Source organism: Schistocerca cancellata, chromosome 10 (genome assembly GCF_023864275.1).
Source record: "Schistocerca cancellata isolate TAMUIC-IGC-003103 chromosome 10, iqSchCanc2.1, whole genome shotgun sequence".
Classification (NCBI taxonomy): domain Eukaryota; kingdom Metazoa; phylum Arthropoda; class Insecta; order Orthoptera; family Acrididae; genus Schistocerca; species Schistocerca cancellata.
This window is the reverse complement of record NC_064635.1, coordinates 37,155,530-37,180,526: the sequence shown is the minus strand read 5'-3', so window position 1 is coordinate 37,180,526 and position 24,997 is coordinate 37,155,530. Positions and strand designations below refer to the sequence as shown.

Here is a 24,997-nt window from a genome sequence, read left to right as displayed (position 1 = left end):
CAGGACAATGCACGTCCGCATGTATCCCGTGCCACCCAACGTGCTCTAGAAGGTGTAAGTCAACTACCCTGACCAGCAAGATCTCCGGATCTGTCCCCCATTGAGCATGTTTGGGACTGGATGAAGCGTCGTCTCACGCGGTCTGCACGTCCAGCACGAACGCTGGTCCAACTGAGGCGCCAGGTGGAAATGGCATGGCAAGCCGTTCCACAGGACTACATCCAGCATCTCTACGATCGTCTCCATGGGAGAATAGCAGCCTGCATTGCTGCGAAAGGTGGATATACACTGTACTAGTGCCGACATTGTGCATGCTCTGTTGCCTGTGTCTATGTGCCTGTGGTTCTGTCAGTGTGATCATGTGATGTATCTGACCCCAGGAATGTGTCAATAAAGTTTCCCCTTCCTGAGACAATGAATTCACGGTGTTCTTATTTCAATTTCCAGGAGTGTATTTAGGAAATCTCGTTATATTTCACTCTTGGGACGTGAACTCGGTCAAAATTTGGGAACAGTGTGAAAAGACTCATTCGACCAAATAATATTCTTCCATTGCTCCACAGCCCAGCTTTTCCGACTTCGGCACCACGTTTTCTTGTTGCTGACATTTGCGCCACTGATGAGTGGCTTCGGAATTCCCTGTTTCTGGATCTCCTTCGTGTTGTTTCGGCGCTGACAGGATTCGCGAGTGCGACATTCAGTCCTTCAATGACTTCTGCAGCTGGCGTCCTCTTACTTTCCGTCACAGTCCTCGTCAATGAACATTTGCCGCAGTCACTCCACACACACTTTCGACCCCGTAATTACTCAGAGACGGCCTTGCCGCAGTGGATACACCGGTTCCCGTGAGATCACCGAAGTTAAGCGCTGTCGGGCGTGGTCGGCACTTGGATGGGTGACCATCCAGGCCGCCATGCGCTGTTGCCATTTTTCGGGGCGCACTCAGCCTCGTGATGCCAATTGAGGAGCTACTCGACCGAATAGTAGCGGCTCCGGTCACAGAAAAGCATCATAACGACCGGCAGAGCGGTATGCTGACCCCCACACCCCTGCTTTCCGCATCCTCCACTCATGATGAGACGGCGGTCGGATGTGCCCGATGGGCTAGTTGTGGCCTGAAGACGGAGTGCTGCTATGACTCAGCGAATAACGTTTTTCCGCTTTCCCCGTATGCAGTATAAATCTTCGATTTGGTGTCTGTTGAAACACCAACCACCTCGGCTCCTTTGGTTACAGAAGCACGCACCATACCGGCACCAGCAACTTTCCCACGTCCGAACTCACTGAGCTCCGACACAGCGCACTGACAACTACCCAGAACACTGTTCTGAGCACGATAGTCACTTTCATCGTACTGAGGCCCTGTGTGCAGGTGACGTTCGTGGTCAAACAAAACACCTCAACCTGCTGGTTTATTTTATTTTACTGTTTTACACGTCCAGTTCCGTAGAACAAAACTGGGGAGCACACTTACAAGGTCATATAACGTTTGAGTACATGAAATTACAACTTAAAAGTAGTAACAGATAAAGTAAAATGTTTATGAAACCAAGAAAAGACAAGCCATATAAGTTTACGTAAACGCAAACGACAATATAACACAGGAATCAGCTTAATTTTTCAAGAAACTCATCGACGGATTAGAAGGAGTGACCCGTGAGGAAACTCTTCAGTTTCGATTTGAAAGCGCGTGGATTACTACTAAGATTTTTGAATTCTTGTGGCAGCTTATTGAAAACGGATGCAGCAGTACACTGCACACCCTTCTGCATAAGACTCAAGGAAGTGCGATCCAAATGCAGGTTTGATTTATGCCTAATACTAACTGAGTGAAATTTGCTAATTCTTGGGAATAAGCTAATATTGTTGACAAGAAACGACAGTAAAGAATACATATATATTGAGAGGCCAATGTCAGAATATCCAGGCTAATGAACAAGAGTTGACAAGAGATCAGCGCACTTCCATCACTTATTGCCTGAAACGCCCATTTCTGAGAATGAGAAAAGTTACCCCAAAATATAACACTATATGTCATAACCGAATGAAAATGAGCAAAGTAGACTACTTTTCGCGTCGAACTATTACTTACTTCAGATACCGTCCGAATTGCAAAAATGGCAGCTTTAAGTCTTTGAACATGACCCTTAACGTGGGCATTCCACGAAAGTTTACTATCTATCTGACCACCTAGAAATTTGAACTGCCCAGTTTCACTAATCATATGCCCATTTTGTGAAATTAAAAAGTTGGATTTTGCTAAATTGTTTGTTGTAAAACGTAAAAACTGAGTCTTAGCTAGTATCTGCGTTTTTGTTCAAGTACGATTTTCTAAAGCTGTTTCCATATCTTTGCCTACCTGCCCACCTCCTGTATAACACACACACACACACACACACACACACACACACACACACACACACACACACACACACACACAGTTAAGAGCTTTATTAGCCATCCGTCTACAGCTATCCAGCTGTAAAAAGACGCGATCTCTCAAAGATTGTCGATTTTTTACAGATTCTCGAAATTTAGCGCGGACTTTAATACTAGATGCTCATTATACACTCCTGGAAATGGAAAAAAGAACACATTGACACCGGTGTTTCAGATCCACCATACTTGCTCCGGACACTGCGAGAGGGCTGTACAAGCAATGATCACACGCACGGCACAGCGGACACACCAGGAACCGCGGTGTTGGCCGTCGAATGGCGCTAGCTGCGCAGCATTTGTGCACCGCCGCCGTCAGTGTCAGCCAGTTTGCCGTGGCATACGGAGCTCCATCGCAGTCTTTAACACTGGTAGCATGCCGCGACAGCGTGGACGTGAACCGTATGTGCAGTTGACGGACTTTGAGCGAGGGCGTATAGTGGGTATGCGGGAGGCCGGGTGGACGTACCGCCGAATTGCTCAACACGTGGGGCGTGAGGTCTCCACAGTACATCGATGTTGTCGCCAGTGGTCGGCGGAAGGTGCACGTGCCCGTCGACCTGGGACCGGACCGCAGCGACGCACGGATGCACGCCAAGACCGTAGGATCCTACGCAGGGCCGTAGGGGACCGCACCGCCACTTCCCAGCAAATTAGGGACACTGTTGCTCCTGGGGTATCGGCGAGGACCATTCGCAACCGTCTCCATGAAGCTGGGCTACGGTCCCGCACACCGTTAGGCCGTCTTCCGCTCACGCCCCAACATCGTGCAGCCCGCCTCCAGTGGTGTCGCGACAGGCGTGAATGGAGGGACGAATGGAGACGTGTCGTCTTCAGCGATGAGAGTCGCTTCTGCCTTGGTGCCAATGATGGTCGTATGCGTGTTTGGCGCCGTGCAGGTGAGCGCCACAATCAGGACTGCATACGACCGAGGCACACAGGGCCAACACCCGGCATCATGGTGTGGGGAGCGATCGCCTACACTGGCCGTACACCACTGGTGATCGTCGAGGCGACACTGAATAGTGCACGGTACATCCAAACCGTCATCGAACCCATCGTTCTACCATTCCTAGACCGGCAAGGGAACTTGCTGTTCCAACAGGACAATGCACGTCCGCATGTATCCCGTGCCACCCAACGTGCTCTAGAAGGTGTAAGTCAACTACCCTGGCAAGCAAGATCTCCGGATCTGTCCCCCATTGAGCATGTTTGGGACTGGATGAAGCGTCGTCTCACGCGGTCTGCACGTCCAGCACGAACGCTGGTCCAACTGAGGCGCCAGGTGGAAATGGCATGGCAAGCCGTTCCACAGGACTACATCCAGCATCTCTACGATCGTCTCCATGGGAGAATAGCAGCCTGCATTGCTGCGAAAGATGGATATACACTGTACTAGTGCCGACATTGTGCATGCTCTGTTGCCTGTGTCTATGTGCCTGTGGTTCTGTCAGTGTGATCATGTGATGTATCTGACCCCAGGAATGTGTCAATAAAGTTTCCCCTTCCTGGGACAATGAATTCACGGTGTTCTTATTTCAATTTCGAGGAGTGTAGTTTTCACAACGGAACTTTGTCTCGAAAAATAGTAGAAAATCCAAAGAGATTGTGGTCGTACGTAAAGTATAGTAGCGGCAAAACACATTCAATGCCTTCTTTGCGCGATAGCAAAGGAAATACTATCGATTACAGTTTTCCTAAAGCAGAGTTACTAAACACAACCTTCAGAAATACCTTCACCAAAGAAGACGAAGTAAGTGTTCCAGAATTCGAATCAAGAACAGCTGCCAACATGAGTAAGAATATGATATCCTCGGAGAAGTGAAGTAACTTAAATCACTTGATCAAAACAAGTCTTCTGGTCCAGAATGTATACAAATCAGGTTCCTTTCAGGGTAAGCTGATGGAATAGCTCCATACTTAATAATCATATACATACGCTCGCTCGACGAAAAATCCGTACCCGAAGACTGGAAAATTGCACAGGTCACACCAATATTCAAGAAGGGCAGTAGGAGTACCCAACCAAATTACAGGCCATATCAAGAACGTAGATACGCAGTAGGATTTTGTGCTGGAACATTCTGAATTACCTAGAACAGAACGGTCTATTGACACGGACTTACAAAAAATCGTTCTTGTGAAACAAAGCATGTCTTTACAGAGACGAAGTGTTGACTTCTATTGACAAGGAATTTCAAATTGATTCCGTACTTCTGGATTTCCAGAAGGCTTTCGACACTACCTCACTAGCGGCTTGTAGTGAAATTGCGTGCTTACGGCTTGTCGTCTCAGTTATGTGACTCGACTCGCGATTTCGTGTCAGAGGGACACACATGGAATAAAACAAAAGGGATTTCTGGCGTTCCCCAAGGTAGTGTTACAGGCCCTTTTGCTGTTCCTTATCTATACAAACGATTTGGGAGACAATCTCAGCAGCCGCCTTAGGTTGTTTGTATATGACGCTGTCGATTATCGACTAGTTCAGTCATCAGAAGATCAAAACAAATTTCAAAACGATTTAGATAATGTATCTGCATGGTGCGAAATTTGGCAATTGATACTAAATAATGAAAAAGCCTCTGAGAACTATGGGACTTCACATCCGAGGTCATCAGTCCCTTAGAACTTAGAACTACGTAAACCTAACTAACCTAAAGACATCACACACACCCATGCCCGAGGTAGGATTTGAACCTGCGACCGTAGCGGTCGCGCGGTTCCAGACTGAAGCGCCTAGAACCGCTCGGCCACATAGGCCGGCTAAATAACGAAAAGTTTGAGGTTGCCCAGGAAGTAATGGACGGCATATTTTTCTCAGCCGAAAGCAATGCTACGAATGCGAAACGTTATGTATGTATTGAAGTCTCCTAAGTGAGCGCGCCAAGTTTCCATCACTTCCGATAGATAGCATAGTTGCAGCACAGTTTCCAAATGGCGTCTGTAATTGATGTGCGTTACAAGCACCGTGCCGTCACTGAATTTCTCACTGCAGAGAAAGAAACTGTGGGGAATATTCACAAACGCTTGTGCACATAGCCTATGGAGCATCTTCTGTCGACAAAAGTACAGTCAGTCGCTGCGCACGGAGGGTGAGGTCATGAGAAGGCGGTTCGGCGGAGCTCCACGATTTGCAGCGGTCGGGGAGACCATCCACGGCTGACACACCTCACCTATCCCCCTCGGACTTCCATTTGTTTGCGCCATTAAAGCATGCCACTCGTGGAAGACATTCTGAGGACGATGAGGAGGTGAGCCACACAGTGAAGCACTGGCTCCGCCACCAGGACGAGGATTGGTACCGACAGGCCATACACGCCCTTGTTTCGCGTTGGAGCAAGGCCACAGAACGGGATGGAGATTACGTGCAAAAACAAGGTGTGTAGATAAAACATCATTCTTTCGTGTGTATAATTCTTATTATGTTCAATAAAGAACTGTTGAATAAAATGCGCTGCTTTACTTTACCCTCGAATATAAACGATTTAGGAGACAATTTGAGAAACCGTGTTAGGTTGTTAGCTGATGATGCTGTCGTTTATCGTCTAATTAAGCCATCAGAAGACCAACGATAGAGAAAAGATATCTGTATGGTGCGAAAATTGTCAATTGACAGTAAATAATGAAAAGTGTGAAGTCATCCTCATGAGTACTAAAAGGAACCCGTTAATCTTAGGTTGCACAATAAATCAGTCAAATCTAAAGGCCGTACATTCAGCTGAACACCTAGGAATCCTGTCCTTGGTAAAAACTTTCATTCGACGCTTAACTTTGCATATAAACACTGAAGCGTCAAAGTAGCCGGTGCAGGCATGCGTATTCAAATACAGAGAGATGTAAACGGGCAGAATATAGCGCTGCGGTCGGTAACGCCCACACAGTGTAAGATATGTATCTGGCGCAGTTGTTAGATCGGTTACTGCAGCTAGAATGTCAGATTATCAAGATTTAAGTGAGTTTGAATGTGCTGTTACAGTCGACGCACGAGCGATGGCACACAGCATTTCCGAGCTAGCGATGAAGTGGGGATTTTACCGTACGACCATTTCACGACTGTACCGTGAATACCAGGAATCCGGTAAAACATCAGATCTCTTACACCGCTGCGGCGGGAAAAAGATCCTGCAAGAACGGAACCAAAGACGGCTAAAGAGAATCGTCAACGTGAGACACGTGCAACGCTTCCGCAAATTACAAATTACTGCAGATTTCGATGCTAGTTCATCAACACCTGTCAGCGTGTGAAACATTCGACGAAACATCATCGATATGGGCTTTCGGAGCCGAAGGCCCACTCGTGTACCCTTGATGACTGCACGATACAAAGCTTTACGCCTCGCCTGGACCCGTCAACACCGACGTTGTAGGCCTAGTCTTGATGACTGGAAACACGTAGTCTGATCGGAAGAGTCTCGTTTCAAATTGTATCGAGCGGATGGACGTGTACGGCTACGGAGACAAGCTCATGAATCCATGGAGCATGCACGTCAGCATGGGACTGTTCAAGCTGGTGGAGGCTCTGTAATGGTGAGGGACGTGTGCAGTTGGAGTGATATGTGACCCCTGACACTTCTAAATACGACTCTGATAGGTAATACGCACGTAAGCATCCTGTCTGATGACTTTCATCCATTCCTGTCCATTGTCCATTCTGACGGACTTGGTCAATTCCAGCCTAACAAAGCAATACCCCAAACGTCCAGAATTGCTACAGAGTGGCTCCAGGAACAGTCTCCTGAGTTCGAACACTTCCGCTGGCCACCAAACTCCACAGACATGAAAATTATTGAGGATATTTGGAATGCCTTACAACGAGCTGTTCAGAAGACATCTCCACTCCCTCGTACTATTACGAATTTATGGCCAACCCTGCAGGACTGATGGTGTCATTTCCCTCCAGTACTACTTTAGACATCCGGCGAGTCCATGCCAAGTCGTGCTGCGGCACTTCTGCGTGATACACAGTATCAGGCAGGTGTACCGGTTTCTTTGGCTCTTCAGTGTACATCAAAGATGTGTGGGGGATTGAAAAAGTATCTGAAACCTTTTACGAGGGCAGTTCAATAAGTAATGCAACACATTTTTTTTCTGAAACAGGGGTTGTTTTATTCAGCATTGAAATACACCAGGTTATTCCCCAATCTTTTAGCTACACAACACTATTTTTCAACGTAATCTCCATTCAATGCTACGGCCTTACGCCACCTTGAAATGAGGGCCTGTATGCCTGCACGGTACCATTCCACTGGTCGATGTCGGAGCCAACGTCGTACTGCATCAATAACTTCTTCATCATCCGCGTAGTGCCTCCCACGGATTGCGTCCTTCATTGGGCCAAACATATGGAAATCCGACGGTGCGAGATCGGGGCTGTAAGGTGCATGAGGAAGAACAGTCCACTGAAGTTTTGTGAGCTCCTCTCGGGTGCGAAGACTTGTGTGAGGTCTTGCGTTGTCATGAAGAAGGAGAAGTTCGTTCAGATTTTTGTGCCTACGAACACGCTGAAGTCGTTTCTTCAATTTCTGAAGAGTAGCACAATACACTTCAGAGTTGATCGTTTGACCATGGGGAAGGACATCGAACAGAATAACCCCTTCAGCGTCCCAGAAGACTGTAACCGTGACTTTACGGGTATGGCTTTAAACTTTTTCTTGGTAGGGGAGTGGGTGTGGCGCCACTCCATTGATTGCCGTTTTGTTTCAGGTTCGAAGTGATGAACCGATGTTTCATCGCCTGCAACAATCTTTGACAAGAAATTGTCACCCTCAGCCACATGACGAGCAAGCAATTCCGCACAGATGGTTCTCCTTTGCTCTTTATGGTGTTCGGTTAGACAACGAGGGACCCAGCGAGAACAAACCTTTGAATATCCCAACTGGTGAACAATTGTGACAGCACTACCAACAGAGATGTCAAGTTGAGCACTGAGTTGTTTGACGGTGATCCGTCGATCATCTCGAACGAGTGTGTTCGCACGCTCCGCCATTGCAGGAGTCAAGCTGTGCACGGCCGTCCCGCACGCGGGAGATCAGACAGTCTTGCTTGACCTTGCGGCGATGATGACACACGCTTTGCCCAACGACTCACCGTGCTTTTGTCCACTGCCAGATCACCGTAGACATTCTGCAAGCGGCTATGAATATCTGAGATGCCCTGGTTTTTCGCCAAAAGAAACTCGATCACTGCCCGTTGTTTGCAACGCACATCCGTTACAGACGCCATTTTAACAGCTCCGTACAGCGCTACCACCTGTCGGAAGTCAACGAAACTACACGAGACGAAGCGGGAATGTTTGAAAATATTCCACAAGAAGTTTCCGGTTTTTTCAACCAAAATTGGCCGAGAAAAAAAATGTGTTGCATTACTTATTGAACTGCCCTCGTAGTTTCATTTGACAAAAGAATTCAGTTAGTCAGAACCAACGTTTCATTCACGCGAATCGCTAGCCGAGTGAAAGCCCGGGAGGGAAACAGGCAGGCGCAGTGCGATCCTGCGCCCAGTTTTTGCTGCAGCCGACCTCAGGCGCGCCGCGAGGCCACGCTCTCAAGCGCAGACCTCTGCAGAAGCCCCGCGCGCTGGAAACTCATCTCCCACTGCCTGCGCACTCGTGATGCGAAGAACGACACTGCCCGACAAAAAAAAGTGAGGCGCTTAGAAGATACGGTTAGATGCCAGCGCAACTTCTTACCGGTCACCCCCGTCAGCGGGTATGTAAACGAAGGAGTGATGGGTGGAATGGCCACCAGAGTCCATTAATGTTGTTGATGTTTAGTATTGTCTCCAGGCGTGGCAGGACATAAGGGGTGTGAAGAGCGGCAGTTGTTTAGTGATCACTGTGAAGAATACGGAGACGCCGCATACTTACAGTTGTACAACTACCTCAGGCTACCGTAGTTTGCCATAAGTAAGAATAGATTGCGGTAGTTTTCGTAGTAGCTTTGGTCAGCTAAGGTCACACCCGCGGTACCTGCACGTTAGGAGTGTTGCATAGCTATCGGGCGTCTCTTCATTACAATCGCTTTCCCTACATATACAGTCAGTCTCTTGCTGGACACCTCTAGAAACCGGAAGCGGTGAACTGTCTAGAAACTGAGTGAGGATATATAATGGGCCACGTAACCAATGGAATATTTTTTTTCTACATGACTCTATCTTTCTTTCTTTCACTGGTGCCATGTCCCGCGCTGACGCAGGGTCGGTATTATTAGGGACGGATTCGGCAAGGTTATTGGAAACGGGTGGCCGGATGCCCTTCCTGCCGCTACCCCGTACCCCCGCTGTCTGCGTCGAGTGTAATTCATGGAATAGTGTGAGCGTGTGGACATGTCTGCGACTCGTGTAACTGAGGCGGAACGTGGGGACCAGCCCGGTATTCACCTAGCGGGACGTGGAAAACCGCCTAAAAACCACATCCAGGCTGGCCGGCACACCGACTGACGACAGTAATCCGCTGGGCAGATTAGACCTGGGGCCTGTGTGCCTACCCGAGTCCAGGAAGCAGCACATTAGCGCTCTCGGCTAACCTGACGGGTTTTGTTCTACATGACTATCCTCCTTTATTTAAGAATAAACAGTATTTACAGTAGAATTGACGTGGTCAATATTTAAGTCAGGTTTTATTCGAAAATTATTGGTTTTAACGTCGAACTTATATAAAACATTTTTCTGTTATTCATAAACAACTTCCGGTTTTTTCAATAATAACAGGGATGTCTTCCCTTTCATAATGATTAAGAATGTACTACAGAGTACAAAATAACAATAATTACATCTATTTTTTTTGTCTGTGCACGTAAACTGTACTTGCATCAAAAGTAATTGCTTTGGTTACATAAATGTGCAGGAGTTATGTAATCAAATAATCTTTATTGCTTACAAAACGCAATTTATACTGCCTAAGGACACAAAACACACAATAGACTAACACTGAGTGATGTGTGATTCTAATTATGCACAAAAAAAACCTAACAAACAAAAAAGACGTCTTCAGCTCCGAATCTCTCTCTTACAGATTTGTTTATGTTTCTCTCCCCACCAATGCTACCAATACTATCGGTAATTCTACCATTTACTAAATCATTTGTGTATCTACCAAAACTACTGAACCGTAGTTTCAGCACAGTGCAACCTTACACATACTCGTCAGAGACGGCATTATCAGCACCTGTCGTAGTTTTAAATGGCCCTCACTGTGGGGTTTCAGTTTGACTGGCTAGTCTGTTTTAAATCGAAAAATCGTTCCATGGATGCTCCTTGATACGACCAACGTACTTTACAGTAATATTTAAAGTATCTATACTCTTCGCTCAATTCCATCGAAAACTGTTGGAACTGCTGGCAGCTTCAGAAATTTTACTATTTCGTACCACAAATTCCATCACGTGCCGCATGCCTGCAAATTTAGCAGAAAGTGCTTCACAATGTACACAACAACAAAACACATTTAAAGATCGTTGTGATATTGTGCTCTTTCATCAAGAACTAATCTTCAGATTCTTTCTGCATGTAACGTCGTTTCACAGAAAATTTCAAGTAAACGTCACTTATGCAACTGCATGACAGATAATGAGAATTCTCCTCACTATCTTTTGTCATTCGCATCCATTTTTAAATGATTGTGACGACAGATCGCTGGGCTGACTCTGTCTGTGTAAACACCGCGAGACCTGTGAACGTCCTTCATAAGACGAACAAATAGCGAAGGGTAAACATTGCTGACACCGTGATTCTGCCGAAATGAAGACAGTCACACAGACCGAAAAATGCCGCACGGCCATACTAACCGAAATGTTGGGCTGTATCTAAATCTAGATGTAGATCTACGTGACTGCACTGCAATTCACACGTAAGTGATTGGCATACGGTTTTTCAAACCACCTTCAGACTGTTTCTGTACGGTTCCACTCTCTAACAGCGTATGGGGAAAATGAACATTTCTATCTTTCTCTGCGAGCTCGGGTTTCTCTTATTTTATTACGACGATTATTTCTATTTATGTAGACCGGGACCAGTAAATATTTTCACATTCAGACGAGAAAGTTGGTGACAGAAATTTCGTGAAAGGATCTCGCCACAACGATAAACGTCTTTGCCATTCCATCTCGCTTATCATATCCGTAACACCCTATGCCCTACTTTGCGATAACAGAAAACGAGTTGCCCTCCTATCAACTTTTAAGATGTTTTTCGTCAAACCTGTCTAGTAAGGATCTCATAAAGCACAGCGATATTCCAGAAGACGACAGATAAGAGTAGTGTAGGCGGTGTCTGCAGTAGACATGCCGCATCTTCTAAGTGTTTTGCCAATAAAATACAGTCTTTGCTTCGGCTTCAAAAATGGCTCTGAGCACTATGCGACTTAACTTCTGAGGTCATCAGTCGCCTAGAACTTAGAACTAATTAAACCTAACTAACCTAAGGACAGCACTCACATCCATGCCCGAGGCAGGATTCGAACCTGCGACCGGAGCAGTCGCTCGGCTCCAGACTGTAGCGCCTAGAACCGCTCGGCCACTCGGGCCGGCGCTTCGGCTTCCCTCACAACATTTTCTATATGATCGTTCCAGCTTAAGTTGTTCGTAAATGTAGTTTTAGGTATTTAGTCAAACTGGCAGTCTTGAAGCGGGAACGTGTTGTATCTCCGCTTACAGTCGCTCATGTGCAGTGAACCGGCATTTATCGCCGCGCCCACGCACTATGCTCATGGGAGAGGCTTTGTGGCAATAAATGACTAAAGCGGATTCTGGACAGGACACATTTATTTTTCCTGCCGTTACAATAAATGACAAATAATATACTTCGCTAATGTCCGTCTACATAGGCGCGTTGCACTGGCGGCACGGCTCGGTCACCGATCCCGGAGGGTGTACACTCCAGTGACGAGCCGTGGCGCGACCACGTGGACCGAGCGAGACAAAAGGCCGCGTCACCGAATGTTCTGCTCTTGGCGCGGCCGGAGGCACCGTAATGTCCGCGAAGGAGCGAAAGACAATTTAACGGCGACTGCGTTTACGACCGCGCGTACGCATTTACGGCGGAGTCACGTTGACCCGACGCACGTGGTCCGCGGCGGAAGAACTGGGGAGACGTGCGTCGCGTCGCGTCGACTAGCTCGAACTGGTGGCAGCTTTGTTCCCGTCCGGTCCGGTGTGCGACGCGCCGTTGCCGAAATTCAGCATAACGGTATAGCTGCCCCTACTTGTGTCGGCAGTGCCGTAGTTCAGCCCTTCGTGCGTTGGACGGTGCTGCCGCCACACAGATCCCCCCTTGGAGAGCGGAGCTCCGTAGCTGCGAAAACGCGGCGATCGTTCGATGGCGCGCGTGTGTTTAAAGTTCGCGCACTGCGTGATGGCAGTGCGGCAGCTTTGGTGGGGGTCGGTCGGCGTCGGAAGGGCGGCGGCCCGTGACGTCAGCGCGCCGGGCCGGCGAGCGTGCGGTGGGCGTGTCCTCGCGCTGGCGGCTAGTGACAGCGGCAGCAGGCACTGGCTGCGACTGTCCGTGGCGATGCGCGTGAAGGCGCGCGTTGCAGGTCATTGGTGGTGACGTCTCGAAGGCGCTTGCGCGAGTGCGTTACCGTCGGAACTCGAACGCGGATTCCGGGAGCTACTACGGACAAGCCGGGCGGTGTGGTGCGCGATGTCCGGAGCTCGACGGAGAAGCGAATGCGGTAAGCTGGCGCGGGTGCCGATCCGGCCTCAACGCCCGACGCGGCGGAGGCAAAAGACGCGAACGCGGGTCCAGGAGCTGTGACGAACGCTCGACTGGAGTTACCGGCCGAAGGCACTTGCAGCTGGAGGTCGGGCCTCTACAGCGGACGGCGGCTCGTGGGCGCCGAATTCTGACGGCGTTCGGTGGCTCGGGCGCATGATTGCCGGTTTGGGTGTCGTGGCGCGCTGGCGACGCAGCACGGCCGTTTGAACCGGACGCGGCGGCCGGCGCGCGTGACGTAGTCCGCTGGCGGCTGTGGTGGGGGCGACCGGTGCGCCTGTGGTGGGCGCGGTCCGGGCGGCCGTACCAGCTGCCTGGGCGTGGTGGAGGGAGGCGCACGTGGCGGCGCGATGACAGCAGGCTGCGGCTGTGCGTCACCGGCGGCTCCGGGTGCGGGTTCCGTCTGACCGCTGGCAGAGGGAGTGTCGTCCGTGAACAGATCTTCTGCCGGGTCGAAGAAATGCGTGGCTGATGGAGCGGGCAAGACGTAGGCTGGTTTGACGCGGTCGACTGACACTGTCGACGGCTTTCCGTTGCACTCGAGGACCAGCGTTTTGTCTCCTCGGGCGATCACGCGGTGCGGTCCACTGTAGGGCGGTCGGAGAGGCGGCCGTACTGCGTCGGTACGCAACATGACGTGCGTGCAGCGCTGCAGGTCGGCGTGGACGAATATCTTCCCGGTGCCGTGCCGCGTCGGTGCGTGCGCTCGGAGGCCGGCCATGTGACTGCGCAGACGTTCCGCCAGAGTGGGTGCCACGGCGTCGCGTGGGAGTCTTGCATCTTCGACAAAATCGCCCGGGATTGTCAGGGATTGCCCGTAAACGAGGTCGGCAGGTGACGCGCCGATCTCCTCCTTCGGCGTGACTCGCAGGCCGAGCAGCACCAGTGGAAGCGCCTCTGGCCATGAGGTGTCGTGGCAGGTTAGAGCGGCTTTGAGGGTCCTGTGGAACCGTTCGACCATGCCATTCGACGCCGGATGGTAGCTGGTTGTCCTGTGTAACCGGGTGCCACACAATCTGGCGACGTGCGTGAACAACGCGCAGTCAAACTGGCGGCCGCGATCAGTTGTCACGTGACTGGGACATCCGAAGCGTGCCACCCAGGTGTCGACGAATGCGGTGGCGACGGTCTCGGCTGTGACGTCCGCGACGGGCGTTGCTTCCGGCCAGCGAGTGAAGCGGTCCACCATAGTTAGGAGGTACCGCTTGCCTTGTGAGAGAGGAAGCGGGCCGACGAGGTCCACGTGGACGTGCGCAAATCGGCGCGTCGCGTCCGGGAAGGTGCCCACGGGTGCGTGGGTGTGCCTGCCGACTTTGGCGCGCTGACATGCGGTGCAAGTGCGCGCCCATTCGCGGCAGTCCTTCCGAAGCCCGGGCCAGACGAAACGCGCAGCCACGAGCGTCGCAGTGGTGTTGGTGCCGGGGTGTGACAGTCCGTGGACACGGTCGAAGGCACTGCGCCGGAATTTCTCCGGGAGAAACGGTCGGTGCGTGCCGGTTGAGGTGTCACACCAAATCTTCCGTGCGGAGCCGGGGACAGGCACCAGCTCCAGTTGCAGGCCGCTGGAAGTGTCGTGACGGAAGCGGTGTAGTTCTTCGTCACTCTCCTGTACTTGGGCCACGTCCTCAAAGTTCACAGGGGGTGAAATAACGGCACACGCTCGGGACAAACAATCGGCGACGATATTGTCTATCCCCGAAATGTGTCGAATGTCAGTCGTGAATTGCGACACGTACTCTAACTGCTGGAGTTGGCGCGGTGAACACTTAGTGTGGTTGTTCTCGAACGCGTGGGTAATGGGTTTGTGATCGGTGAAAATGATGAACTGTCGGGCTTCTATGGACGGTCGGAAGTATTTCACCGCCGCGTACACCGCAAGCAACTCTCGGTCATAAGCGCTCCAAGCACGTTGCGAATCGGAAAGCTTTTTAGAGAAAAAACCGAGAGGCTGCCAACTCCCGCCGACGCGCTGTTGTAACGCCGCGCCGATGGCGGCCTGGCTGGCGTCCACGACTACAGCTAAGTCCGCGTCATGTACCGGGTGCGCGAGCAGCGTCGCTTCCACGAGATTCCTTTTTGAGTCCGTGAAGCTCTGCTCCATTGCGTCTGTCCAATTCACGAGAGTCCTTCCTTTTGAGGTAGGACCTTGTAACGCCTTAGTCAGCGGCTCTTGCACGGCTGCGGCGTTGGGCAGGTGTCGTCGATAAAAGTTCAACATGCCGAGGTAACGTCGTAATTCTCTGTGCGTCTGCGGACGCGGCATGTTCTGTATTGCCTTCACTTTCTCCGGTAGCGGTGTCGATCCGGTGGGCGTAATTAAATGGCCGAGGAACTCAATTTCCGTCACGCCGAACTCGCATTTAGCGGGGTTAATGACGATGTCGGCTTCACTCAGGCGCTGAAAGATGGTCGTTAAGTGGCGGCGGTGGAGTTCGGGCGACTTGGAATACACCAAGATGTCGTCGAGGTACGCAAAGCAAAATGGCAAGCCTCGCAAGACGCCGTCCAGGAACCGCTGCCAAGTCTGGGCAGCATTCCGAAGACCGAAAGTCATAAACAGGCTTTCGAAAAGCCCAAAGGGCGTTACGATGGCTGTTTTTTCGATATCTTCGGGCGCCACCGGAATTTGGGTGTACGCCTTTGCGCAGTCAATCTTGCTGAACACCGCGCAGCCCGCCAGGGCGTAGCTGAAGTCTTGAAGGTGTGGGACTGGGTAGCGGTCCGGCACCGTTCGCGAATTAAGGGCGCGATAGTCCCCACACGGGCGCCACGAATTGTCTTTTTTGGGCACTAAATGCAACGCCGATGACCATGGGCTGCTCGATGGTCGCACGATGCCTTGCCGCAGCATGGCCTCGAACTCTGCCTTTGCTGCTGCGAGTCTGTCTGGCGCGAGTCGACGTGGGCGACACGATGTGGGGGGTCCGGGTGTGGTTATTATGTGGTGCACCGTCGAATGTTTAATGTCTCTCGGTGCACCGGCTGGGCGGGTGAGGTCGGGGAATTGTTCAAGAATGTCAGCGTACGGTCCGGGGCACTTCACGGGTTTAACGCTGTAGTATGCAGCCTGCCGGCGCTGTCCCGCTATCTTTAAATTAGTTGTGGCGTCGATGAGCTGGCCGTTTGCGATGTCGGCTAGTAGCCCGTAGTGGCCGAGAAAGTCTGCGCCCAGGATCGGCTCATTGACGTCGGCCACGGTAAAAGTCCACGAGAACGTGCGCCGTAGGCCTAGATCTATATTGCGGCTGTGTGTGCCGTAAGTTTTTATAGCGGAATTGTTCGCCGCTGTAAGGCAGAGTGCCTCGGCCCGCCTGCGGTCTCGTAACATAGAACGGGGGAATATCGAGAGGTCCGAACCCGTGTCGACGAGGTACCTCACGCCTGCCCCCCGTTCCGCAACAAACAGACGCTTCGAAATCATATTGCAGCCGGGTGCGCCTAGGTCCGGTCGCAGCTGGCGTTTGGGTGCGAGCAAGGAGCGCGGCACCTGGTTGCTTCGTTGCCGAAGCGGGCGTGGTACCAGCAGTAGCCGCTTTGTGAGTGCTGTGACGTCGGCGGGGTACCGTTGGAGCGGCTGTGGCTGCGTTGCCGGCTGCGCGAGCCACGCCGCCTGTCGCCCGGTCTACTGCCGCTGCGACGCGTGCTGCCCTCTTGCTGCGAGCGCGCCAACCGGTCGACTTGCGTCGAGAGAGCTGCCACCTGTGCGGTCAAGTTTTGCACTAGCTGGTGCAGGTCGGCATCCGATGCGGGTGCGGGAGGCGCTGGCCGCCACGGAGGTGGGGGGACGGAGTCGTAAGCTGCCGCAGCCGCGGTGCTAGGCGCCGTTGTCAGCGCGTCGTGCACCCTGTCGGCCAAGTTAGCGACGGCGTCCAGCTGCATCTCCGTCTGTGCGGCTATCACTGCCTGGACCTGAGCTGGGAGGCTGCGCACCCAGATAGTGCGCAACAGCGAATCTGGCACCATATCGGACTGCGCGAGGCTCCGCAAGTGGCGCAGGAACTGCGAGGGCCTCCGATCGCCGCATTCCTCTTGCCGCAGCAGTTGGTGCACTCGCTGTTCCTCTGACGACGAAATCCGCCGGATCAGCTCTTGCTTGAGCCGTTTGTAGCTTGACTGCGTCGGCGGGGCGGTGATTATGTCCCGCACTTCGGCCGCATAGTTCTGGTCCAGCTGGCTCACTACGTGCCCAAATTTCGCCAGGTCGCAGGTCACGTGGTTGCTCATAAATACCGCCTCAACCTGGCTGAACCACATTACAGGGTCGCGCGGCCAAAAGGGAGGCAGCCTGATCAGTGCCCGTCCTGCGCCTGTCGGCGTTCCGGCGGTCGTAGGAGGCGTCGCTGTGGCGGGGATTTGCGCGCCAACATTGTCCTGAGCTGTCTGTGGCTGCGCGGCGTCCGCGCGTGTAGTCCGTGCCTGTAGCTCACTCTCTAGCCTCGTGTTGCGTGCGAGCAGTTCCTCTACGGTCTTTTGCAACTCCTCTAGTGTCGCCATCTTAGTTCAGAGTCGAATCCTCGTACAAGAGGAAAGTACACAGCGAAAATAACACAAGGGAAACACACGAAAAGAAAAAAAAAACACTAAGCAGTCCGCGATCAAAATATACGCACACGAAAACAATACAAAAAAAAGTAAGTTAAAAAAAAAATTTACTACGGAGCACTGTTCGGCGCGGGCGTATGCGCGCAAGCCTACTCGCGGTTCCACGTCTCTCGTACCGACGAACGTTCGTCACCACGTGTTTTTTTAGCCTCAGATCACGTCGGGGTCACCAGTGAAGCGGGAACGTGTTGTATCTCCGCTTACAGTCGCTCATGTGCAGTGAACCGGCATTTATCGCCGCGCCCACGCACTATGCTCATGGGAGAGGCTTTGTGGCAATAAATGACTAAAGCGGATTCTGGACAGGACACATTTATTTTTCCTGCCGTTACAATAAATGACAAATAATATACTTCGCTAATGTCCGTCTACATAGGCGCGTTGCACTGGCGGCACGGCTCGGTCACCGATCCCGGAGGGTGTACACTCCAGTGACGAGCCGTGGCGCGACCACGTGGACCGAGCGAGACAAAAGGCCGCGTCACCGAATGTTCTGCTCTTGGCGCGGCCGGAGGCACCGTAATGTCCGCGAAGGAGCGAAAGACAATTTAACGGCGACTGCGTTTACGACCGCGCGTACGCATTTACGGCGGAGTCACGTTGACCCGACGCACGTGGTCCGCGGCGGAAGAACTGGGGAGACGTGCGTCGCGTCGCGTCGACTAGCTCGAACTGGTGGCAGCTTTGTTCCCGTCCGGTCCGGTGTGCGACGCGCCGTTGCCGAAATTCAGCATAACGGTATAGCTGCCCCTACTTGTGTCGGCAGTGCCGTAGTTCAGCCCTTCGTGCGTTGGACGGTGCTGCCGCCACAGTCTTTAAATTAGTGGGATTTATTGTGTAATCGAAATTTAACACTTTTTTTTTGTACTCACGTTGATGAGCTCTCACTTTTTCTTACTGAGAGACAAATGCAACTTTTCGGACCATCCGGATATCGCGTCTAAGTCACTTTGCAATAGGTTCTGATCTTCTGATGACTTTACCAGACGCTAAATGACAGCATCATCTGGAAACAATCTAAGACGGCTGCTCAGATTGTCTTCTAAATAGTTTGTGTAGGTTAGGAACAGCAGAGGGCCTATAGCACTTCTTTGGGGAACGTTAGACATTATTTCTGTTATACTTCACGAATCTTCATCAACTACTACTTACTGCGACCTTTCTCAGAGGAAACGTCAGATCAAGCCGCACAGCTGACGTGATACTGCTTAAGCACGCAATTTGATTGGAAGTAGTGTGTGTGGAACGGTGGCAAAAGGCTTCTGGAAATTTCAAAATATGAGCTCAATTTGAGATCCACTGTCGATTGCCGTCACTACTTCGTGCGAATAATGAGCTAGTTGTGTTTCACAACAACGATATTTTCTGAAACCGCATTGGCTATTTGTCAACAAACCATTTTCTTCGAGGTGATTTGCAATGTTCGTGCACTGCGCATATTCCAAAATCCTACTGCAAATCGGCGTTACTGATACGGGTCTGTAACTTAAGCTCATATTTCCTTTCTCAGTCCGCAGCTCGTGGTCGTGCGGTAGCGTTCTCGCTTCCCACGCCCGGGTTCCAGGGTTCGATTTCCGGCGGGGGTCAGGGATTTTCTCTGCCTCGTGATGACTGGGTGTTGTGTGATGTCCTTAGGTTAGTTAAGTTTCAGTAGTTCTAAGTTCTAGGGGACTGATGACCATAGAAGTTAAGTCCCATAGTGCTCTGAGCCATTTGAACCATTTTGAACCTTTCTCGAGTACTGGTGTGACCGGCGCAACTTTGTAGTCGAGTATCGACTACTTCGAGAAGGACCGAGTAAAGCTGGAGAGTTGGGCCCACACATTGTAATCGCGTGTCGTTTGGAACGGGATGGCAGATCATGTTCTAAACGAACATCTTCAGGTGACACCTGGTGTGCTCGGAGACGCAGTCCACCAACGAAGAGCGCGGGTACAGCGGGTTGCCGAAGCGCGGGCGTTCCCGAATCACGTCTTCGAGTGCCAAACACAAACAGTCCCATATGACGGCAGCACCAGACTTGGTATGGTGAGGCTCACAGACTGTGATCCTGATGCGGTCTTTCTGGACATAGAATTTATGGTGTTACAACACGCAACGACTGTACACTACTGGCCATTAAAATTGCTACACCGCGAAGATGACGTGCTACAGACGCGAAATTTAACCGGCATGAAGAAGATGCTGTGATATGCTAATGATTAGCTTTTCAGAGCATTCACACAAGGTTGCCGTCGGTGGTGACGCCTACAGCGTGCCGACATGAGGAAACTTTCCAACAGATTTCTCACACACAAACAGCAGTGGACCGGCGTTGCCTGGTGCAACGTTGTTGTGATGTCTAGTGTAAGGGGGAGAAATGTGTACCGTAAAGTTACCGACTTTGATAAAGGTCGGATTGTAGCCTATCGCGATTGCAGTTTATCGTATCGCGACATTGCCGCTCCCGTTGGTCAAGATCCAATTAATGTTAGCAGAATATGGAATCGGTGGGTTCAGGAGGGTAATACGGAACGCCGTGCTCGCTTCCAATGGTCTCGTATCACTAGCAGTCGAGATGACAGGCATCTTATCCGCATGGCTGTAACGGATCGTGCAGCCACGTCTCGATCCCTGAGTCAACAGATGGGGACGTTTGCAAGGCAACAACCATCTGCACGAACAGTTCGACGACGTTTGGAGCAGCATGGACTGTCAGCTCGGACACCACGGCTGCAGTTACCCTTGACGCTGCATCAGGTTCAAAAATGGCTCTGAGCACTATGAGACTTAACTTCTGAGGTCATCAGTCCACTAGAACTTAGAACTACTTAAACCTAACTAACCTAAGGACATCTTACGCATCCATGCCCAAGGCAGGATTCGAACCTGCGACCGTAGCGATCGCGCGGTTCGAGACTGTAGCGCCTAGAACTGCTCGGCCATCCCGGCCGCCGCTGCATCAGGGATCGGAGCGCCTGCGATGGTGTACTCAACGACGAACCTGGGTAGACGAATAGCAAAACCTTTCTTTTTTTTTCGGATGAATCCAGGTTTTGTCTACAGCATCATGATGGTCGCATCCGTTTCTGGCGACATCGCGGTGAACACACATTGGAAGCGTGTATTTGTCATCGCCATACTGGCGTATCACACGGCGCGATGCTATGGGGTGCCATTGGTTACACGTCTCGGTCACCTCTTGTTCGCATTGAGGGCACTTTGAACAGTGGACGTTACATTCCAGATGTGTTACGACCCTTGGCTCTACCCTTTATTCGATCCCTGCGAAACCCTACATTTCAGCAGCATAATGCGCGACCGCATGTTGCAGGTCCTGTACGGGCCTTTCTGGATACAGAAAATGTTTCACTGCTGCCCTGGCCAGCACATTCTCCAGGTCTGCCACCAACTTAAAACGTCTGGTCAATGGTGGCCGAGCAACTGGCTCGTCACAATACGCCAGTCACTACTGTTGATGAACTGTAGTATCATGCTGAAGCTGCATGGGCAGCTGTACATGTACACGCCATCCAAGCTCTGACTCAATGTCCAGGCGCATCAAGGCCGTTATTACGGCCAGAGGTGGTTGTTCTGGGTACTGATTTCTCAGGATCTATGCACCCAAATTGCGTGAAAATGTAATCACACGTCAGTTCTAGTATAATATATTTGTCCAATGAATACGCGTTTATCATCAGCATTTCTTCTTGGTGTAGCAATTATAATGGCCAGTGTTGTACTTTTTGTGGCATAGGTAACTCGAAAGTGAATCAAATGATTTGTATCAAACATGGTAGTGTCTAGAGTCTTCCTCGTCCATCCCGCCAGCCCTCCCCACCACGGCCTTGAGATCATTTCCGCGGACACCCACAGCTGTGGAGGAGAGCTTGCCCTCGCACGCAGCGGTGGTCTGGAGTCGGCGTTGTCCCGTTAGTCCGCGGCGAGTCGCACGTGCCGAGTCAGGACACCCAAGGCCGTCGCCCAGCCGACGCGTCGCCGGACTCTGCTGGCGGAACCACGGGACGGGCGGGCTGCCTTATGCGACCTGGTCACGCCACGTGTGTCGCAGCTTGCCGCATGCGGCGCGCCGCATTGTGAAGCTGCGCCGCGGTCTGCAAATGTGGCGGTCAGGAAGCCGCAGGAACGCTTCGAACGCAGTTCCGTATGTACCCACTCCTCGCCGATTCTTTAACCCCCGATTCAGATGTATTGGTCTAGGAGGGCCGTTATAGAAACCCCAATATTTAGGAAGACGATGCCATTCTAGAGATTTCTGGACATAAGTAGTTTTCTGCATCTAGCGAATAACAGTTTAGCCAACGACACAGATAAGCTGTTCAAGCTAAGGCCAGTCATAGATATGTTAAATCAAAAATTTAAGGAAGTGTACACAATGCAGGATAATATTGCCGTTGATGAGTCATTAATGAAATTTAAGGAGCGCTTATCCTACAAACAATTTAATCCATCAAAAACAGCGAGGTTTGGTATTGTTGTTGTTATTGTGGTCTTCAGTCCCGAGACTGGTTTGATGCAGCTCTCCATGCTACTCTATCCTGTGCAAGCTTCTTCATCTCCCAGTACCTACTGCAACCTACATCCTTCTGAATCTGCTTAGTGTATTCATCTCTCGGTCTCCCCCTACGATTTTTACCCTCCACCCTACCCTCCAATACTAAATTGGTGATCCCTTGATGCCTCAGAACATGTCCTACCAACCGACCCCTTCTTCTGGTCAGGTTGCACACAAACTTCTCTTCTCCCCAATCCTATTCAATACTTCATCATTAGTTATGTGATCTACCCATCTAATCTTCAGCATTCTTCTGTAACACCATATTTCAAAAGCTTCTATTCTCTTCTTGTCCAAACTATTTACCGACCATGTTTCACTTCCATACATGGCTACACTCCATACAAATACTTTCAGAAATGACTTCCTGATACTTAAATCTATACTCGATGTTAGCAAATTTCTCTTCTTCAGAGTCGCTTTCCTTGCCATTGTCAATCTATATTTCATATCCTCTCTGTGGTGTCACAGCCAGACACCACACTTACTAGGTGGTAGCTTTTAAATCGGCCTTGGTCCGCTAGTATACGTCGGACCCGCGTGTCGCCACTATCAGTGATTACAGACCGAGCGCCGCCACACGGCAGGTCTAGAGAGACGAACTAGCACTCGCCCCAGTTGTACAGCTGACTTGCTAGCGAAGCTACATTGACAAATACGCTCTCATTTGCCGAGACGATAGTTAGCATAGCCTTCAGCTACGTCATTTGCTACGACCTAACAAGGCGCCATAGCATTTCATAATTAATAGTGTGAAGCCTGTACAGTAACGAGAGATGTTCTACAACTGTGGATTGAAGTTAAGTATTCTACCAGTTACTCTTGTTTTGCTAGTCTTATTTCTCTGACCTGTTCCACACCTCACGCCAGCCTGCGTGAGCTTAGTCGCGTGCCTTTCGGCTTCCTCCAAACTCCGTGAATTGGCTCCTGCCAATTCACTACACTCTCTACTTCGCCAATCATCAGTTATTTTGTTCCCCAAATAGCAACACTCCTTTACTACTTTAAGTGTCTCATTTCCTAATCTAATACCCTCAAAATCACCCGACTTAATTCGATTACATTCCATTATCCTCGTTTTCCTTTTGTTGATGTTCATCTTATATCCTCCTTTCAAGACACTGTCCATTCCGTTCAACTGCTCTTCCATGTCCTTTGCTGTCTCTGACAGAATTACAACGTCATCGGCGAACCTCAAACTTTTTATTTCTTCTCCATGGACTTTAATACCTACTCCGAATTTTTCTTTTGTTTCCTTTTCTGCTTGCTCAATATACAGATTGAATAACATCGGGGAGAGGCTACAACCCTGTCTTACTCCCTTCCCAACCACTGCTTCCCTTTCATGTCCCTCGACTCTTATAACTGCCATCTGGTTTCTGTACAAATTGTAAATAGCCTTTCGTTCCCTGTATTTTACCCCTGCCACCTTTAGAATTTGAAAGAGAGTATTCCAGTCAACATTGTCAAAAGCTTTCTCTAAGTCTACAAATGCTAGAAACGTAGGTTTGCCTTTCCTTAATCTTTCTTCTAAGGTAAGTCGTAAGGTCAGTATTGCCTCACGTGTTCCAGTATTTCTACGGAATCCAAACTGATCTTCCCCGAGGTCGGCTTCTACTAGTTTTTCCATTCGTCTGTAAAGAATTCGTGTTATTATTTTGCAGCTGTGGCTTATTAAACTGATTGTTCGGTAATTTTCACATCTGTCAACACCTGCTTTCTTTGGGATTGGAATTATTATATTCTTCTTGAAGTCTGAGGGTATTTCGCCTGTTTCATACATCTTGCTCACCAGATGGTAGAGTTTTGTCAGGACTGGCTCTCCCAAGGCCGTCAGTAGTTCCAATGGAATGTTGTCTACTCCGGGGGCCTTGTTTCGACTCAGGTCTTTCAGTGCTCCGTCAAACTCTTCACGCAGTATCGTATCTCCCATTTCAGCTTCATCTACATCCTCTTCCATTTCCATAATATTGTCCTCAAGTACATCGCCCTTGTATAGACCCTCTATACACTCCTTCCACCTTTCTGCTTTCCCTTCTTTTCTTAGAACTGGGTTTCCATCTGAGCTCTTGATGTTCATACAAGTGTTCCTCTTATCTCCAAAGGTCTCTTTAATTTTCCTGTAGGCAGTAACTGTCTTACCCCTCATGAGATAAGCCTCTACATCCTTACATTTGTCCTCTAGCCATCCTTGCTTAGCCATTTTGCACTTCCTGTCGATCTCATTTTTGAGACGTTTGTATTCCTTTTTGCCTGCTTCATTTACTGCATTTTTATATTTTCTCCTTTCATCAATTAAATTCAATATTTCTTCTGTTACCCAAGGATTTCTACTAGCCCTCGTCTTTTTACCTACTTGATCCTCTGCTGCCTTCACTACTTCATCCCTCAAAGCTACCCATTCTTCTTCTACTGTATTTCTTTCCCCCATTCCTGTCAATTGTTCTCTTATGCTCTCCCTGAAATTGGTATTAAAATTTATAAATTGTGTGAATCGAGTTCAGGATACTGCTATGATTTTACGATATGCACGGGTAGCGACAAACGTGACGCCAGTGATAGTGCCTCTGAAAGTGTAGTTCTACAACTATCACAGTCGGTATTACACAACGCGCATACTCTATATTTAGATAACTAGTTCTCTTCACCGAAACTGTTCAGAACTCTCCTCACAAATAAAACTAACGTGATTGGAAC

The 24,997-nt window shown here is 50.2% G+C and overlaps 1 protein-coding gene and 1 pseudogene across 1 annotated transcript in view; one reads left to right on the top strand and one right to left on the bottom strand.

The window, feature by feature from the left end:
• Positions 1-24,997, bottom strand: part of LOC126106100 (RAC serine/threonine-protein kinase) — a 715,375-nt gene that overhangs the window by 296,269 nt on the left and 394,109 nt on the right. The window lies entirely within an intron of this gene.
• Positions 810-927, top strand: LOC126107177 (5S ribosomal RNA; annotated as a pseudogene).